We start from the raw sequence: 21,651 nt of genomic DNA, 5'->3' as shown, positions 1-21,651 counted from the left end.
AAAAAATAGAATAAACTAAAACTATTTAAAAAAAAGATACTATTGAACTATTGAAAAAAAAAAAAAACCTGAATGGGTTCTGTGGCAACATATAAAGATTTCACATAATTGTGTCCTGTTTTTTAAAAGATTTATTTATTTTTATTTGAGAGAGAGAGAGAGAGCATGGGGAAGGGCAGAGGGAGAGGGAAAGTCTTTTAATCCAACTCCGAACTGACTGTGGAGACCAACTTGGAGCTTAACTCACAACTCTGAGATCACAACCTGAGCCTAAACCAGGAGTTGGATGACTGCACCACCCAGGAGCCCCACATAATTGTATTCTAAAATATATATTTACTTAACTCTAATATATACCTTAAAGTATGAAATAATTCTGAATTATATCCACCAGTGGCTTTTGGAGCATATTATCCATTCATTCCACACTTTGTGTTCCTGTAGAGAGTTGAATATCAAATATTCACCCTCACTTTATAATTGGCTATCCTAAAGGACAGCTCCAGACCCCATGCAGCAATCCCTGTAAACAGGGAGTTAATACTAGTAACTACTGAAATCAGAAATTTTCTGCATCTCTTAATAGGTATTAACATAGCTAATAAGAACTAGCAGTGACTAAACACTAAGTCCTAAGTCATATGACAAGTGGTTTGCATGCATTATATTACTGAATTCTCCCAAGGGTCTTCCCAAGTTCAAGTACACTTACTAGTTCCATTTTAAATGAAGATAGAGATCACAGAGTTTAAGTAATCTACATGAGGCACAAAACTAGGAATTGGCAAAGATAGTATCCAAACCCAGAATTTGTGACCCTCATATTTACAGTCTTAGTGCTACACTGAATCAATATTACAAGAAATTATTTTCCCAGTTTCTTTAGAAAAACACGCAAAAGAGGATAAAGAAAACAAATTTTTCTGAAATTTTCTAAATAACAGCTAAATAAAATAAGAGCTAAAATATATTTCATCATTTTATCTTAAAGTTTAGTTTATGTTTGAGGATTTAGATAAAAAATAATTGGATGAGTTAGAAAATGTTAATTATGGGAAAGTAATTCTTTTAATTTAATTAAAATTTAGTCTTCACAGTTCATTCCTGTGGCAATTCCTGTTGCTTGGTTACCATATGGCAGACATAACTAACTACACAAGAATTATCACAACTATACTAAAAATAATAAACATTTCTTATCTCCCTGTTGTACTGTTAAATACTGAATTATAGAAAAGAGCAAGTTAAGTTTATTAGATGCCTAAAATAGCCATTTAATACATAAAGTAATGATTTCATCATTCTTCATTGGGTTTTCTGATCTCCTAGGTATATAACTAATGAATATATCTTTAGTTGCAGTGACAAGAATACCTTAGGGAATCCAACCAGTGAGTCATCCAAAGTGTTCTGTTGCTGACAGCAAGGACCCCTTTCCATAAGCACTATGGAGATAAGAAATGAACACTTACAGTCAGGATAAGGAATGTACAAAGGGAACATCTGTTGTTTTGCTGTCTGAAGATTCTCATACCTTTTGTCTAATAACAAAAGCCCTCTCACCTGAGGGAACTCATTCCTTGTAGGTCAAGCAGAGTTGACCTTAACACATCCCAGACCACAGAGGTGGGCAGAAGGCCCCTAATTAAATGAAGTTCTCCATCCCCTTGGCCACAGCAATTGTACATATTATTCAAGAAGTCTAATCATACTTTTCAGTGATGCTACTATATTTATAGCAGGGGTCTCTCTACAGGGTTGTGATCTATAAGGATACAGGCTTGTGGTTCCTGGCAGCTTGTGTGTCCAACCATTTGGGGAAATCCTGTTTGAAAATAAAATCAATAAACAGAAGAAGTAGAGCTGAGTGATAAAACAGTCTCATTTGGAGCCAGCTCTTCTGTGGGCCTTTATAGTTACATGAACCAACATACTTTCTTTTTGCCTAAGCTAGTTTGATCTGAGTTCAACTGCAAACAAAAAATTTGACAGATACAATTGTCTCAGAGGTGGAGTTACCTAATTCCAACTTGACTATAGTTCTATTTAAGAACCCAGGATTTGAAGATGATAACCACAAGATGTATGAAGTCATATTTCATTTTTATTTGTCTCTAAAACATTTTAAATGTTGAATAGTGGTAACAAATTGGAAATCTGTGAGTTAAACACACTATGTCCATACAATTATAATCACCAATAGTTGAGGAGAATGACCATGGATAAAAATCTTTCAAACAATACTTCGCTTCAGTATCATGAGGCTTTAAAATCTATCCTCAGTGCTTTGTTTCCTTTTTGTAAGCCTTGCCATTTCCCTGAATTTCTCTTTTGAAAAATTAATGACATTAAGGTACTTACATCCTGGTGTGAAATACTCAAAAATGTTTTTCTCCAGGACAAAAGAGGAGTAGGTACAAAAGTTTCAGAAAGCAGGTAAAAAGTAAAAGGATAAAGAGAAAGAAGAAAAGCCACAGATCAAGAGAAAACATTTGCAAAAGACATCCCAAAATACACAACGCACTTTTAAAACTTAAAGAAAAAAACAACCTGATTAAAATATGAGCAAAACATCTGATCAGACATCTCATCAAAGGAGACATATAGATATCAAATAAGTATATGAAAAGATATTCAATGTCACATGTCATTAAGAAATTGCAAAAATAAGTAAGATACCGCTACACATCTATTAGAATGGCCCAAATCCAAAACACCAACACCACCAAATGCTGGCAAGGATGAGACAGTAGGAACCCTCATTCACTGCCAGCGGGAATGCAAAATGGTATAGCCAATTTGAAAGACAACTTCTTACAAAATTAAGCATACTCTCCCCATATAATCCAGCAATTGCACTCCTTGATATCCAAATGAATTGAAAACATGTCCACACAAAAACCTGCACATGAATGTTTATAGCAGCCTTATTCATAATTGCCAAAATTTGGGAGCAGCTAAGATGTCTTAGGTGAATAGATCAACTGTCATACATTCATACAATGGAATATTATTCAGTGCTAAAAGTAAATGAGCTATCAGTCCACAAAAAGACATGGAGGAACCGTGAATGCACACTGCAAAGTGAAAGAAACCAGTCTGAAGAGGCTATATGTACTGTATAATTTCAGTTATATGACATACCGGAAAAGACAAAAGTATGAAGACAGGAAAAAGATCAGTGGTTGGCAAGGGCTTGGGGGGAGGAACAGAAAAACAGGTGGTGCATAAAGGATATTTAGGGAAGTGAGACTATCCTGTAATGTATTATAATGGTAGATACACGTCATCATACATTGGTCAAAATTCACAGGATGTATATATAGCATTAATGAATACTGTTATGCTGAAAATAAAAAAAAAAAAAAAGAAAAAAAAAAAAAAGAGTGAACCCTAATATCCTAATATTGACTATGGACTTTGACTGATAATGATGTATTACTGTTAGCCCATGAATTATAACAAATGTACCACACTGATGCATGGATGCAGGATGTTGATGGAGAGGGAAGCTTGTGTATGTATGAAGAGTGGATATGTGGGAACTTGCTGTACTTTCTGCTCAGTTTTGCTCTGCAGCTAAAACTGCTTTAAAAAAATAAGATTACTAATTTCATTTTAAAAAGTAAAAGCAATGAAACAGATGATGACAAAGAGTCAACAAATGACACACATTACAATTGTCCCATCCCTATCATTCTTCCATGGGAAGAACACTGGATTTAGGACCTTCTGTTTACATAACAAGTATTTATTGAAAACCTACTATGTGTCTAGTATTCTGCTGGGTGTCTTGGAAATGGAACAGAAATAGCCATTTCCCATATAGAGTTTGCAATCTATCATGGAGAGGAGTAAGACAGTAAACAAATAATATATTATGATAGACTATAATAAGTGCTAAAAAGAAATATATAGGGACCTAAGAGATAATGATACTAGGGATGATTTTACCAAAAAAAGGAAGAAGAAAAATAGGCCCACAGGTATAAAGGGATGTAGGGTCAAAGAAGCATGTATATAACATGAGAGCATTAGATAATATTTGAATATTGGTGAGACTGGTCCAATAGAGAAAAAGAAATCAAAATGCCAAAGAGAGAGGCAGTAAATTATGAAGCAAGTACTCCAAGATGGCAGGAAGAGATAGAATTCAGAATATATGTAGAAGATTTGCTCTTTGATAGGAGAAAAGTTCCCCCATTTTACCAAGAAAAGTGGAGTATAAAGAGAAGAAAGAGGGAAGAAAGAGCAACCCAGGGGTTGCTCAGTCATTAAGCATCTGCCTTCGGCTCAGGTCATGATCCCAGAGTCCTAGGATTGAGCCTCGCATCGGGCTCCCTGCTCAGTGGGAAGCCTGCTTCTCCCTCTCCTACTCCCCCTGCTTCTGTTCCCTCTCTCGCTGTGTCTCTCTCTGTCAAATAAATAAATAAAATATTTTTTAAAAAAGATAGAGAGAGAAGAAAGAATATTTACTGGCCCATTAGTAGGAAGGTATGGATCTTCCCATCATGTAAACAGGAATCTCCTTTGAGAATGTGCGTAGTAGATGGCAAAGGTAGAAGGAGCTGAAATAACTTTTTATTAAATCTAATCAAAATAGGAACCACATTTTCGGCCAGCAAAGGAGAGAGCTTTTACTCTGGTGGCCCTTATAATGTTACTCAGGTCCTGAGCACAGTTTTGACAAAGTCTGTGGCTAACAGGGACCAAAGTGAAAGCCATGCTAATAGGAGAAATGTCTCTGTTCATATGAATTAGATTGCATTTTCTCTAAGTTACTTAAAAGCTTGCATTGGTAAGGTACCCTTGTTTCTTAACTAAACAATGAGAAAATCAGCCAACGTGGTCAGTGGGAAGACTAACCTAGAAACGGAGAACCCACACTAACCTGCACTTAAGGGACAACCTCCATTGCCTGAGTCAGGACTCACTGAGCAGACTAGAAAGTTCATAAGTATCCAACCAAAGCCCGAACATTCTTATCTTAGAAGACAAAAGAAAAGGGAAAAGGAGGTTCCATGGCCTAAGAGGGGATGGGAAGTGAAGGCTTCCAGAGCAGAATGTTTTGATCTGAGTATGATTTGAGAGAGAGAGCTCTAGAAAATAAAGAAATAGGGGGTAATGGAAATTGAGAGAGAGACCTGGAGACAGAGAATATCTACTTGAGACAGTTTCTCTTAGAAGGTCTGAGGATGCAAGGCCCTTCACTAAGTTGGAGAAAAAGATTTCTGTTCCTCCAACATGCTGTAGCTTTTCTGAGGTCATCCCAGTGCATTTTTTCTCCCCAGAGGAACAGGACAGAGAGGAAGAAATTAGGAGAGACTAGCACTGACTCACCCTAGTAGATTACTCTCAGATGTGAGTTACCTGGACTGGAGAGACTGACAGGTGCTGAGGTCCAAAAAAAGAGAATGACTGAGAATGCCTGCCACAAGTGGGTCATAGAAATATGAAGCAAGATCTTCAGGGAGAGTTTTAAAGAGAGATGATATAAAATGTTTTTTGTGACAAGTGGGAGAATGACCCTTCAGTATGACACAGGTTGCTGAGAAGAGTTAAGAGCTTATTTAAGATAGAAATTTTTGTGTTTGAGCCTTGCTTCTGTCATTTAGTAGCTGTGTTTATAATATACATAACCCCTCTGAACTTGAATTCCCTTGCTGATAACATGGGAATAGTAACACCTACAATATAAGGCTGTAGAAAGGATTAAATGAGATTAGATATGTAAAGCTCTTTATACATATTAGAGTCTTAAAAACTATTTGTTTCTTCTCTGTTTTCATAGTTTTCAGGGTTCATAAGCTTTACTAAGCTGCAGGGTCTTTTATTTTTAGGTCAATACTCACTTGAGAGTTTTTTCCTGGGTAAAGTGTTACCATTAAGCAAGATGCAAAATTAACACACAAAAATAAGTAGTGTTTCTATATGCCAACAATGAATTATGTGAGAAAGAAATAAAGAAAATGATCCCATTTACAATAGCATCAAAAATAATACTTAAGGGTGGCTCAGTTGGTTGGACGACTGCCTTCGGCTCAGGTCATGATCCCGGAGTCCCGGGATCGAGTCCCGCATCGGGCTCCCAGCTCCGTGGGGAGTCTGCTTCTCCCTCTGACCTTCTCCTCGCTCATGCTCTCATGCTCTCTCTCACTGTCTCTCTCTCAAATAAATAAAATCTTTAAAAAAAATAAATAATAATACTTAAGAAAAAATTTAACTAAAGAGCTAAAAGATTCCTACAATGAAAACTAAAATAATGATGAAATAAATCAAAAGAGACACAAATAAATATAAATCCTATGTTTATGAATTGTAAGAATTAATATTGTTAAAATGTCCATACTACCCAAAGGCATCTACAGATTCAATGCAATCATAATTAAGAATCTGGGGCATTTTTACAGAAGTGAAAAAAAAAATCCCAATATAAATATGGAACCACAAATGACCCTAAAGCAATCCTAAGAAAAAAAGCAAAACAGGAGGTATCACATTTCCTAATTTCAAGCTGCTATTATAAAACTACAGTAGTCAAAATAATATGTACTGGCATAAGAACAAATAGACCAATGGAACAGAACAAAGAGCCCCAAAATAAATCCAAGCATATTTTGACAAGAGAGCAAAGAGAGCAAATATTTGACAAGAGATCAAAGAATACTCAATGGAGAAAAGACAATCTTGTCAATAGATGGTACTTGAGGGGGCAGGGGGTGCCTGAGTGCTCAGGGTGTTAAGCCTCTGCCTTCCACTCAGGTCATGATTTAGGATCGAGCCCTGCATTGGGCTCTCTGCTCAGCAGGGAGCCTGCTTCCCCCTTTCCCTCTGCCTGCCTCTCTACTTACTTGCGATCTCTCTCTCTCTGTCAAATAAACAAAATCTTTAAAAAAAAAAAAATGGTGAGTGGGAAGAGTCAAGATGGCAGAGAAGTAGCAGGCTGAGACTACATCAAGTAGCAGGAGATCAGCTAGATAGCTTACCAAACCATTGCGAACACCCACAAATCCAACAGGAGATTGAAGAGAAAAAGAGCAACAATTCTAGAAACAGAAAATCGACCACTTTCTGTAAGGTAGGACCAGCAGAGAAGTGAATCCAAAGCAACGGGAAGATAGACCGTGGGGGGAGGGGCCGGCTCCCAGCAAGCTGCAGAGCAACAGGCACAAAATCAGAACTTTTAAAAGTCTGCTCCACAGGCTAAACCAGTGTGAAGCCCACACGGGGACAGCGTGGCCCCAGGGGTCACAGAAAGATCAGGGGTGTCTGAGTGTTGCAGAGCTCGCAGGTATTAGAGCAGGGAAGCCAGCTACAGAGACACAGCCAAGGAATGAGCTCTCAGCTTAGGGTTACCTTGAATCGGTCACAGGCTGGGTGAGCTCAGAGCGTGGCCAGAGGCCAGGGAGGCAGGAGTGTTTGAGCACTTTTTGTTGAGGGCACACTGAGGAGTGGGGCCCCGAACTCTCGGCACCTCTGGGCCGGAGACTGGGAGGCCACCATTTTCATTCTCATCCTCCGGAACTCTATAGAAAGAGTTCAGGGGACAAAAGCTCCCGAAAGTGAACCAGAGCAGATTACTTAGCCCAGCCTCTCGTAAGGGCGGTGCAATTCTCCCTCAGGCAAAGACACTTGAAAATCACTACAACAGGCCCCTCCCCCAGAAGATCAATGAGAAATCCAGCCAAGACCAAGTTCACTTACCAAGGAGAACAGCGGAATTCCAGAGGAGGAGAAAGCAAAGCATGGAATTCATGGCTTTCTCCCCATGATTCTTTAGTCTTGCAGGTAATTTAATTTTTTTTAATTTAATTTTTTTTCTTCTGCTAATTTTTTTTTAACTTTTACCCTTTCCTCTTTTAACGTTTTGCAACTAGTTTATCTTAACAATACCTTTCATTAAAAAAAGTCTTTTTTGAAACTTCATTGTTATAGACATATTTTATCCTTCGTTGTATCTAACTTTATTTTTTATATACACATAGGATTTTTTCTTCTAAAATACTTGGGGTACAACTTCTTCTAATAGATCAAAATATACTCTAAATCTAGCTCTGGGCTTGTTCTAGTCTCCAGCCAGAGCAAATTCTCTCCACTTTCTTTTTCTTTATTCTCCCAACCAACTTATTTTATCAACTCCTTTTTTAGAAATTAAAAAAAAATTTTTCATCTTCATAGGCATATTCCATCCCTACATTGTGTTTAACCTTATATATGTTTTTCATTCTTTAAAATTTGGGGAGATAATTTCTTCTAAGAGACCAAAATACTCCCAAAATAAAGTGGGTGACCCTGTTCTAGTCACCAGTTTAATATATATATTTTTTTTTCTTTTTTATATTTTCTCTTTATTTGTTTTCTTTTTTAAATTTTTTTTTCTGAATTTCTTTTTATCCCCTTTCTCTCCCCCATGATTTCTGGTCTCTTCTGATTTGGTTAAAGCACATTTTCCTGAGATCTTTGCCTCCCTTTTAGTATTTTATTTGCTCCTTCATATATTCTTATCTGGACAAAATGAAAAGGCAGAGAAACTCACCACAAAAAAAAAAAAAAAAAAAAAAGAACAAGAGGCAGTACCAAAGGCTAGGGACCTAATCAATACAGACATTGGTAATATGTCAGATCTAGAGTTCAGAACAACAATTCTCAACGTTCGAGCCAGGCTCGAAAAAGGCATGGAAGATATTAGAGAAACCCTCTCTGGAGAGAAAAAAGCACTTTCTGGAGAAATAAAAGAACTAAAATCTAACCAAGTTGAAATTTAAAAAGCTATTAATGAGGTGCAATCAAAAATGGAGGCTCGTACTGCTAGGATAAATGAGGCAGAAGAAAGAATTAGTGATATAAAAGACCAAATGACAGAGAATAAAGAAGCTGAGCGAAAGAGAGACAAACAAATACTGGACCACAAGGGGAGAATTCGAGAGATAAGTGACACCATAAGACGAAACAACATTAGAATAATTGGGATTCCAGAAGAAGAAGAGAGAGAGAGGAGAGCAGATGGTATATTGGAGAGAATTATTATAGAGAATTTTCCTAATATGGCAAAGGGATCAAGGATCAAAATCCAGGAGGTACAGAAAATCCCCCTCAAAATCAATAAGAATAGGTCTACACCCCCTCACCTAATAGTAAAATTTACAAGTCTTAGCAACAAAGAGAAAAATCTGAAAGCATCCTGGGAAAAGACGTCTGTAACATACAATGGTAAAAATATTAGATTGGCAGCAGACTTATCCACAGAGACCTGGCAGACCAGAAAGAACTGGCATGATCGATTTAGAGCACTAAACGAGAAAAACATGCAGTCAAGAATACTATATACAGCTAGGCTATCATTGAAAATAGAAGGAGAGATAAAAAGCTTCCAGGACAAACAAAAACTGAAAGAATTTGCAAACACCAAACCAGCTCTACAGGAAATATTGAAAGCGGGCCTCTAAACAAAGAGACACCCTAAAACTAGTAGATCAGAAAGGAACAGAGACAATACACAGTAACAGTCACCTTACAGGCAATACAATGGCACTAAATTCGTATCTCTCAAAAGGTACCCTGAATGTTAATGGGCTAAATGCCCCAATAGAAAGACACAGGGTATCAGAATGGATAAAAAAACAAAACCCATCAATATGCTGCCTACAAGAAACTCATTTTAGACCTGAAGACACCTCCAGATTTAAAGTGAGGGGGTGGAAAACAATGTACATGCTAATGGACATCAGAAGAAAGCAGGGGTGGTAATCCTTCTATCAGATCAATTAGATTTTAAGCCAAAGATATAATAAGAGATGAGGAAGGACACTATATCATACTCAAAGGGTCTGTCCAACAAGAAGACCTAACAATCTTAAATATCTATGCCCCCAACATGGGAGAAGCCAACTACATAAACCAATTAATAACAAAATCAAAGAAACACATTGACAATAATACAATAATAGTAGGGGACTTTAACACTTCCCTAACTGAAATGGACATATCATCTAAGCAAAAGATCAACAAGGAAAAAAAAAGGCCTTAAATGACACAATGGACCAGATGGACATCACAGATATATTCAGAACATTCCATCCCAAAGCAACAGAATACACATTCTTCTGTAGTGCACATGGAACATTCTCCAGAATAGATCACATCCTGGGTCATAAATCAGGTCTCAACTGGTATCAAGAGATTGGGATCGTTCCCTGCATATTTTCAGACCACAATAATCTGAAGCTAAAACTCAGTCACAACAGGAAATTTGGAAAGAACCCAAATAGATGGAGACTAAACAGCATCCTTCTAAAGAATGAATGGGAACCATGAAATTAAAGAAGAATTGAAAAAATTCATGGAAACAAATGATAATGAAAACACAACGGTTCAAAATCTGTGGGACACAGCAAAGGCAGTCCTGAGAGGAAAATATATAGTGGTACAAGCCTTTCTCAAGACACAAGAAAGGCCTCAAGGGCACAACCTAACCCTACACCTAAAGGAGCTGGAGAAAGAACAAGAAAGAAACCCTAAACCCAGCAGTAGAAGAGAAATAATAAGAATCAGAACAGAAATCAATGAAATAGAAACCAAATAAAACAATAGAACAAATCAACAAAACTAGGAGCTGATTCTTTGAAAGAATTAATAAGATTGATAAGCCCCTAGCCAGACTTATCAAAAAGAAAAAAGAAAGGACCCAAATAAAATCATGAATGAAAGAGGAGAGATAACAACCAACACCAAAGAAATACAAACAATTATAAGAACATATGAGGAGCAACACTATGCCAACAAATTTGACAATCTGGAAGAAATGGATGCATTCCCAGAGACATATAAACTACCACAACTGAACCAGGAAGAAATAAAAAATCTGAATAGACCCATAACCAGTAAGGAAATTGAAACAGTCATCAAAAATCTCCAAACAAACAAAAGTCCAGGGCCAGAAGGCTACCTGGGGGAATTCTACCAAATATTTAAAGAAGAATTAATTCCTAGTCTCCTGAAACTATTCCAAAAAATAGAAATGGAAGGAAAACTTCCAGACTCACTTTATGAGGCCAGGATCACCTTGATCCCCAAACCAGACAAAGATTCCATCAAAAAAGAGAACTACAGACCAATATCCTTGATGAACACACATGCAAATATTCTCACCAAAATACTAGCCAATAGGATCCAACAGTACTTTAAAAGGATTATTCACCACGACCAAGTGGGATTTATTTCAGGGCTGCAAGGTTGGTTCAACATCTGCAAATCAATCAATGAGATACAACACATTAATAAAAGAAAGAACAAGAACCATATGATACTCTCAATAAATGCTGAAAAATCATTTGACAAAGTACAGCATCCCTTCCTGATCAAAACTCTTCAAAGTGTAAGGATAGAGGGCACATACCTCAATATTATCAAAGCCATATATGAAAAATCCACTGCAAATATCATTCTCAATGGAGAAAAACTGAGAGCTTTTCTGCTGAGGTCAGGAAAATGCCAGGGATGTCCATTATCACCACTGCTATTCAACATAGTACTAGAAGTCCTAGCCTCAGCAACCAGACAACAAAAAGAAATTAAAGGCATCCAAATCATCAAAGAAGAAGTCAAACTATCACTCTTTGCAGATGATATGATACTATATGTGGAAAACCCAAAAGATTCCACTCCAAAACTGCCAGAACTTGTACAGGAATTCAGTAAAGTGTCAGGATATAAAATCAATGTACAGAAATCAGTTGCATTTCTTTACACCAACAACAAGACAGAAGAAAGAGAAATTAAGGAGTCAATCCCATTATTTACAATTGCACCCAAAACCATAAGATACCTAGGAATAAACCTAACCAAAGAGGCAAAGAATCTATACTCAGAAAATATGAAGTACTCATGAAAGAATCTGAGGAAGACATAAAGAAATGAAAAATGTTCCATGTTCCTGGATTGGAAGAAAAAATATTGTGGAAATGTCTATGCTACCTAAAGTAACCTACATATTTAATGCAATCCCTGTCAAAATCCCATCATTTTTTTAAAGAAATGGAACAAATTATCCTAAAATTTATATGGAACCAGAAAAGACCTCGAATAGCCAAAGGAATATTGAAAAAGAAATCCAAAGTTGGTGGCATCACAATTCCAGGCTTCAAGCTCTATTTCAAAGCTGTCATCATCAAGACAGTATGGTACTGGCACAAAAACAGATACATAGATCAATGGAACAGAATAGAGAGCCCAGAAATACACCCTCAACTCTATGGTCAACTAATCTTCGACAAAGCAGGAAAGAATGTCCAGTGGAAAGAAGACAGCCTCTTCAACAAATTGGACAATGGGACAAATGGGAAAATTTGACAGCTGCATGCAGAAAAATGAAATTGGACTATTTCCTTACACCATACATGAAAATAGACTCAAAATGGATGAAGGACCTCAAAGTAAGAAAGGAATCCATCAAAATCCTTGAGGAGAACACAGGCGGCAACCTCTTTGACCTCAGCCGCAGCAACTTCTTCCTAGGAACATCACCAAAGGCAAGGGAAGCAAGGACAAAAATGAACTATTGGGACTTCATCAAGATCAAAAGCTTTTGCACAGCAAAGAAAACAGTTAACAAAACCAAAAGACAACTGACAGAATGGGAGAAGATATTTGCAAACAACATATCAAAGGGCTAGTATACAAAATCTATAAAGAACTTAGCAAACTCAATACCCAAAGAACAAATAATCCAATCAAGAAATGGGCAGAGAACATGAACAGACATTTCTGCAAAGAAGACATCCAGATGGCCAACAGACACATGAAAAAGTGCTCCACATCACTTGGCATCAGGGAAATACAACTCAAAACTACAATGAGATACCACCTCACACCAGTCAGAATGGCTAAAATTAACAAGGCAGGAAATGACCAGTGCTGGCAAGGATGTTGAGAAAGGGGAACCCTCCTACACTGTTGGTGGGAATGCAAGCTGGTGCAACCACTCTGGAAATTGAAAATAGAGCTACCGTATGGCCCAGGAATTGCACTACTGGGTATTTACCCTAAAGATACAAATGTAGTGATCCAGAGAGGCACGTGCACCCGAATGTTTATAGCAGCAATGTCCACAATAGCCAAACTATGGAAAGAACCTAGATGTCCATCAACAGATGAATGGATAAAGAAGAGGTGGTATATATATACAATGGGATACTATGCAGCCATCAAAAGAAATGAAATCTTACCTTTTGCAATGATGTGGATGGAACTAGAGGGTATTATGCTTAGCGAAATAAGTCAATCGGAGAAAGACAACTATCATATGATCTCCCTGATATGAGGAAGTAGAGATGCAACATGGGGGTTTGGGGGATAGGAGAAGAATAAATGAAACAAGATGGGATTGGGCGGGAGATAAAATGTAATTTTATCTTAATTTCACAAAACAAACTGAAGGTTGCTGGGGGAGGGGTTTGGGAGAAGGGGGGTGGGGTTATGGACATTGGGGAGGGTATGTGCTATGGTGAGTGCTGTGAAGTGTGTAAACCTGGCGATTCACAGACCCAGATTTATCCTGGGAATAAAAATACATTTTATGTTTATAAAAAAATTTAAAAATTTAATATAAAGAAATGGTACTGGGGAAATTGGACATTTCCATGTAAAAGATTGAAATTACACCCCTATGTTACACCAATCACAAAAATTAACTCAAAATGTATTAAAGACTTAAATGTAAGACATGAAACCATAAAACTCCTAGAAGAAAACGTAGGAAAAATCCCTTTGACATGGGTCCTGGCCATGATATTTTGGATATTACACCTAAAGCACAGCAACACAATCAAAAATAAACAAGTAAGAGTACATCAAACTACAAAGCTTCTGCACACCAAAGCAAATGATCAACAAAATGCAAAGGCAACTTATTGAAGAGGAGAAAATAGTTACAAATCTGATAAGGTGTTAATAGCCAAAATATATGAAAAAAACATACAACCTGCTAGGGGAAAAAAACGCAAATGATCCAATTTAAAAATGTGCAAATTACCTGACCAGATATTTTTCCAAAGAAGATATACAAATGGCCTACAGGCCCATATGCTCAAGATCAGTGATTTTCAGGGAAATGCAAGTCAAAACCAAAATGAGATATCTCCTCACATCTATTAGAATGACTGTCATCTGGGACACCTGGGTAGCTCAATTGTTAAGCATCTGCCTTCAGCTGGGGTCATGATCATTGGGTCCTGGGACTGAGCCCTGCCTCAGGCTCCCTGCTCAACAGGAAGCCTGCTTCTCCCTCTCCCACTGCCCCTGCTTGTGTTCTCTCTATCTGTCAAATCAATAAATAAAATCTTTAAAAAAAAAAAAAAAAAGAATGGCTAGCATCTAAAAGAGAGAGAGAACAAAGACTGGAAAGGATGTGGAAAAAAGAGAGCACTTGTGTACTTGTGGTAGGATTATAAATGGTACAGCCACTATGGAAAACACTATGAAGTTTCCTTAAAAAATTAAAAATAGACCTATCATGTGATCTGATAAATCTACTTCTGGCTGTATACCCAAAGGAAACAAAATAACTATGTTGAGATAGCTGCATCCTGATGTTCAAAGCAGCATTGTCTACAATACCAAGAAATAGAAACAACCTAAGTGTCCATCAGCAGATGAATGAGCCATAAAAAAAAGTAAATCCTGACATTTGAGACAACATAGATGGACCTTGAAGGTATAATGCCAAGTGAAATAAGTCACAGAAAGATAAATACTGTTCAATGTCGCTTATATGATGAATCTTGAAAAGAAGAAGAAGAAGAAGAAGAAGAAGAAGAAGAAGAAGAAGAAGAAGAAGAAGAAGAAGAAGGAAGAGGAGGAGGAGGAGGAGGAGGAGGAGGAGGAGGAGGAGGAGGAGAAGAAGAAGAAGAAGAAGAAGAAGAAGAAGAAGAAGAAGAAGAAGAAGAAGAAGAAGAAGAAGAAGAAAAAGAAGAAGAAGAAGAAGAAGAAAAAGAAGAAGAAGAGGAAGAGGAAGAAGAAGGAGAAGAAGAGGAAGAAGAAGAAGAAGAAGGAGAAGGAGAAGGAGAAAGAAAAACTCAGGAAAAGAGATCAGATTTGTGGTTATCCAAGGCAGAGAACAGGGGATGAGGAACTGGATGAAAGTGGTCAAAAGATGCAAACCTTTACTTATAAGATAAGCAAATACTGAGGGAGGAGTTAAGATGGTAGAGGAGGAAGGAGACCCTAGGCTTGCCTCACCCCTCAAAAACAGCTAGATAAATATCAAATTATTTTGAATACCCAAGAAATTGATCTGAGGACTGACAGAGTAAAACTGTACAACTAGAGACTGAAAAAAACCACATGGTAGAAGGAAGGAGCTACAGAGAGTTGAGAGTTCATTTGAGAGAGACAAGAGCTGTGGGTACTAAGAAGGGGATGGAGCCCTGATCATGAGGAGAGGAGAGAGAGAGAGAGAGAGCTCACAAAAGCATACACAAGGAATTGCACAAAAAAATCTCATTCCCCAAAACCATGACAGGGAAAGGGAGAGGGGCTGAAGACCACAAGTTTTTATAAATAGTGGAACAGAGTCTGAAGTTCTGAAGTCCATACCATTTCCACTATTGTGCTTGAGAGGCTTAGCAGTACTCCTGTGCGGAAGGAAGGCTGAGACCCAAGAGGGGAGAACCTGGTCTGGGGATCCCCTGGGTCCCACAGGGGGAGCAGTTCCTTAGCTTGGAGAGCACTGGGGAGTGGCAGTTTGGAGACAAAAACTAATGGTGGCATCATTGTGCTGTCCAGTTCCCTAGCACAGGACTACCACCAGAGGGCAGCAAGCTTTGTTCCCAGCTTTTAGCAGGGCTTTATCATAAACTCAACCACTGGCATGGGGCAGAGCACAGCAAAACCCTCCCAGAAGATCCCTGAGGGGCTGTGTCAGTGTATCTCTAAAATTTGTAGTTTAGAAACCCAGCCCCATGCCCGAGATAAAACACAGGAGTGCTATGTCATCTGGCAACTGGACAGCTCAGGCAGGGTGAAGGCAGGGATCTGGCAGAAGCCAGGGACAAAACAGAGATGATTGTTTGCTCTTCTGTGAGAGTTTCCTAAAGAGTAGCAAAAAAGACTTCCTTGCCCCATAGACAGGAGAGCTGAGCAATGCCACTTTTACCCCCACCCATCAGTGCAGACTGATTTTAGTGAGCAAAACAGAGGTTGGAGCCACTTATACCAAGCCCTACCACCCTGTGCCTGCAGGTGCCTCTCCACCAGGGTAAGTCTGCCTGAAAACTGGAGCTACAGGCTCCTCCCCCAGAGGACCATCACAAACCCCTCATATGCACCAAGTCTATTGATCATAGAGCACTACAAAACTTCAGCTCTGGGGAAATAGGGCTTGCTTCTTTTTATTATAAATATATATAGTTGGATCTAGCTTCCTTTAACAAGCAGACCAAAGACACTAGGATCTAGCTTCCATTTATTTATTCATTTATTTATTTATTTATTTATTTATTTATTTATATTTTTTAGGTTTGGTTTTGGTTTGCTTTGGTTTGGTTTTTTTGGACTTCTTCTTAATGTAGCCATTCCTTTCAGGAGTAGGAATATAAGCTTTCCTAACAATCAAATATACACACATACATACACATATACAATGAGCCAAAAATAATAACAAGATGGAGGAATTCACCCTAAAAGAAAGAACAAGAAGAATTCATGTCTAGGTATTTAATCAAAACAGATGCAAATAAGATGTCTGAACTAGAATTTAAAAGCATAATCATAAGGATACTAGCTGGGCTTGAGAAAAGCATTGAAGATACTAGAGAATCCCATACTGCAAAGATAAAAGAACTAAGAACTAGTCAGAACAAAATAAAAAATGCTATAACTGAGATGAAAAACCAAATGGATGCAATGACAGTGAGGACAGACAAAGCAGAGGAATAAATCAATAATACAGAGGATAAAATTATGGAAAATAAAAAAGTTGAAAAAAAGAGGGAAAGAAAGGTATTGGGTCACCAACATAGACTTAGGGATCTCAGCAACAACTTAAAGTGTAATAACATTTGTATCATAGGAATCTCAGAAGAAGAAAAGAAAGAAAAAGGAGCAGAATTTTTACTTGAGCAAATTATAACTAAAACTTCCCTAATCTGAGGATGGAAACAAACATCGAAATTCAAGAAGTACAGAGAAAATTAAATTCAGCCAAAGCCGGTCATCATCAATACATATCATAGTCAAATTCACAAAATACACATGGAAAGAATCCTGAAAGCAGCAATGGAAAAGAAATTCTTAACCTACAAGTGAAGACAGATCAGGGTTTGCAGCAAATCCATCCACAGAAATTTAGCAGGCCACAGAAAGGTAGCATGGTATATTCAACATGCTTAATGGGAAAAATATGTAGCCAAGAATACTTTAGCAAGGTTGTCATTCAGAACAGAAGGAGAGGTAAAAAGTTTCCCAGACAAACAAAAACTAAAGGAGTTCATGACTAAATCACTAAACCAGCCCTGCAAGAAATATTAAGGGGGACACCTTAAGTGGGGGAAAAAAAAAAACCAAAAGCAACTAAGACTAAAAAGGAAAAAAGAAGATCACCAGAAACACCAACTTTACAGGTAATATGATGGCACTAAATTCATATTTTCAATAATCACTCTGAATGTAAATAGACTAAATATTGCAACAAAAGACACAGGATATCTGCATGGGTAATAAAAACAAAACCCATCTACATACTGCCTACCAGAGACTCATTTTGGACCTAAAGAAACCTTCAGATGGAAATTAGGGCATAGAGAACCATCTATCATGCTAATGGACTTCAAAAGAAACCCAGAGTACCATACATGTATCACACAAACTACAATTTAAAACAAAGACTGTAAAAAGGGACGAAGAAGGGAAATTTATCACAATTTAAGGGGTCTATCCATCAAGAAATTCTAACTATTGTACATATTTATGCCCCCAACTTGGGAGCACACAAATATATAAAATACTTAATAACAAACACAAAGAAACTCATTGATAACAATACCATAATAGTAGAGGACCTTCACACCCTATACCAAGCAATGGACAGATCATCTAAGCAGAAAATCAATGAGGAAACAGTGGCTTTGAATGACACACTGGACCAAATGGACTTAACAGATATATTCAGATCATTTCATCCTAAAGCAATAGAATACATATTCTTTTCTGGTGCACATAGAATATTCTCCAGAATAGATCAAATACTGGGTCAAATTCAGCTCTCTACAAGTACAGAATGATGAATTTATACCATGCGTATTTTAAGACCACACTATGAAACTTGAAGCCAACCACAAGAAAATAATTTGGGAAGACCACAAACACATCAAGGTCAAAGAAGATCCTACTAAAAAATGGATGGATTAAAGAAGAAATTAAAGAAGAAATTTAAAAAAATACATGGAAGCAAATGAAAATGAAAGCACAAGGTCTAGAATATTTGGGATGCAGCAAAGGCAGTTCTAAGAGGAAAGTATATAGCAATACAGAGAAAAGTCTCAAATACACAACCTAACCTTAAGGAGCTAGAAAAGGAATAACAAATAAAGTCTAAAGTCAGCAGAAGAAGGGAAATAATAAAGATAAGAATGAAAATAAATGATATAGAAATAAATAAACAAAAAACAGTAGAACCAATCAATGAAACTAAGAGTTTGTTCTTTTAAATAATTAATAAAATTGATAAACCCCTGGTCAGACTTATCAATATCGAAAAAGAAAGAACCCAAGTAAATAAAATCATGAATGAAGGAGGAGAGATCACAAACAACACCACATAAAAACAGACAATTAGAAGAGAATTATTACGAAAAATATATATGCTGAAAAATTGGGCAATCTGAAATAAATGCACAAATTCCTTGAAACATACCAACCACCAGAACTGAAACAGGAAGAAGAAAATTTGAACATACCCATAAGGAGCAAAGAAACTGAATCAGTAATCAAAAATCTCTCAAAAAACAAAAGTCCACAGCCAGATGGCTTCCTAGGGGAATTCTACCAAACATTTAAAGAAAAGTTAATACCTATTCTTCTCAAACTATTCCAAAAAACAGAAATGAAAGGAAATTTTCCAAACTCATTCACAAGGTCAGCATTACCTTGATTCCAAAATCAGATGAAGACCCCACTAAAAAGGAGAATTACATATTCATCCCTGATGAATATGGATGCAAAAGTTCTGAACAAATACTAGCAAATCAAATCCAACAGTACATTAAAAGAATTACTCACTATGACCTAGTCAGATTTATTCCTGGGCTGCAGGTGAGGTTCAATATTTGCAAATCAATCAACATGATATGCCACATTAATAAAAGAAAGGGTAAGAACCATATGATCCCTTCCATAGATGCAAGAAAAGCATTTGACAAATACAGCATTAATTCTTGATAAAAGCCCTCAGCAAAATAGGGTTAGAGGGAACATACTTCAACATCATAAAAACTATACATGAAAGACCTACAGCTAATATCATCCTCAATGGGGAAAAACTGAGATCTTTTCCTCTACGGTTAGGAACAAGACAGGGATGTCCACTCTCACCATTACTATTTAACATAGTACTGGAAGTTTTAATCTCAGCAATTGGACAACAAAAACAACTAAAAGGCATCCATATTGTCAAGAAAGAAGTCTAACTTCCACTATTTGCAGACAACATGATACTGTACATAGAAAACCTGAAAGGCTCCACCAAAAAACTCCTAGAATTAATACATGAATTCAGCAAAGTCATAGGATATAAAATCAATGTACAGAAATCTGTTGCATTTTGGGACACCTGGGTGGTTCAGTCAGTTAAGCATCGCCTTCAGCTCAGGTCATGATCCCAGGGTCTTGGGATAGAGTCCCAGGCTCCTTGGAACTCCTTGCTCCAACTACATGGGGCTCCTTTCTCAGTGGGGCTCCTGCTTCTCCCTCTGCCTGCTCTTCCCCTGCTTGTGTGCATGTTCTCTCTCTCTTGCTCTCTGACAAATAATAAATAAAATCTTTTAAAAAAGAAAAAGAAGGAGTGCCTGGGTGGCTCAGTGGGTTAAAGCCTCTGCCTTCGGCTCAGGTCATGATCCCAGGGTCCTGGGACTGAACCCTGCATCAGGCTCTCTGCTCAGCAGGGAGCCTGCTTCCCCACCACCCGCCTGCTTCTCTGCTTATTTGTGATGTCTGTCTGTCAAGTAAATAAATAAAATCTTTAAAAAAAAAAAAAGGAAAAAGAAAGAAATCTGTTGCATTTCTATACTGATATATATTATATATATCATATATATATTTCTATACTGATATATATATATATGATATATATATAATGAAGAAACAGAAAGAGAAATCAAGGAATCAATCGCATTTACATCACACCAAAAACCACAGGAATAAATCTAACCCAAGAGATAAACAATCTGTACTCTGAAAACTATAGAACATTTATGAAAAAAAAATTGAGGAAGACACAAAGAAATGGACAAACATTCCATGCGTGTGGATCAGAAGAACAAATGCTGTTCAAATGTCATAGTACTTAAAGCAATCTACACATTTAATGCATCCCCATCAAAATACCATCAGCATTCAGAGAGCTTAAACAAACATTCCTAAAATTGTACAAAACTACAAAAGATCCTGAATAGCAAAAGCAGTCTTGAAAAAGCAAAGCAAAGCTGGAGATATCACAATTATGGACTTCAAGCTATAGTACAAAGATGTAGTCATCAATACATTATGGTATCAGCACAAAAAGAGAAATATAGATCAATGGAACAGAAGAGAAAACCCGGAAATTGATCTTCAACTGTATGGTCAACTAATCTGCAACAAAGCAGGGAAGAATATCCATTGGAAAATGACAGCCTCTTCAGCAAATTGTATTGGAAAAACTGGAAAGCAACGTGCAGAAAAATGAAACAGGACCACTTTCTCACACCATACACAAAAATAAATTTAAAATGGATGAAAAACCTAAATGTGAGACAGGAAACCATCAAAATCCTAGAGGAGAACACAGGCAGCAACCTGTCTGATCTCAGCCACAGCAACTTCTTACTAGAAACACCTGCAGAGGCAAGGGAAATGAAAGCTAAACGAACTATTGGACTTCAAGAAGATAAAAAGCTCCACAGCAAAGGAAACAATCAACAAAACTAAAGGCTGCCTGTGGAATGAAAGAAGATATTACCAATGACGTATCTGATAAAGGGCTAGTATCCAAAATCTATAAAGAATTTACCAAACTTAACACACAAAAAAACAAAGAATCCAATTAACGAATGGGCAGAAGACATGAATGGGTATTTTTCCGAAGAATTAATCCAGATGGCTAATAGGCACAGGAAACGATTCTTGTGGTACCTGGGTGGCTCAGTCAGTTAAGCATCTGCCTTCAGTTTGGGTCATGATCCCATGACCCTGGGATTGAGTCCCACATCGGGTTCCCTATTTGGAGGGGAGCCTGCTTCTCTCTGTACCCCTCCTCACTGCTTGTGCTCTCTCTCACTCTCTTTCTCTCATGCTCTCTCTCTCAATAAATAAATAAAATCTATTTAAATAAAGATTTTCCACATCATTCATCATCAGAAATACAAATCAAAACCACAATGAGATACCTCCACACACCTTTCA

The 21,651-nt window shown here is 37.4% G+C and overlaps 1 long non-coding RNA gene across 1 annotated transcript in view; it reads right to left on the bottom strand.

The window, feature by feature from the left end:
- Positions 1–1,374: 1,374 nt before the first annotated feature.
- Positions 1,375–21,651, bottom strand: part of LOC116596909 — a 31,470-nt gene continuing 11,193 nt past the window's right edge. The window contains exon 3 of the long non-coding RNA XR_004288359.1: positions 1,375–1,445. This is a non-coding gene — a long non-coding RNA (uncharacterized LOC116596909). The remainder of the gene's footprint in view (positions 1,446–21,651) is intronic.

Source organism: Mustela erminea, chromosome 8 (assembly GCF_009829155.1).
Source record: "Mustela erminea isolate mMusErm1 chromosome 8, mMusErm1.Pri, whole genome shotgun sequence".
In the NCBI taxonomy this organism is placed as follows: Eukaryota; Metazoa; Chordata; class Mammalia; order Carnivora; family Mustelidae; genus Mustela; species Mustela erminea.
This window is presented reverse-complemented; position numbering and strand designations above follow the sequence as displayed.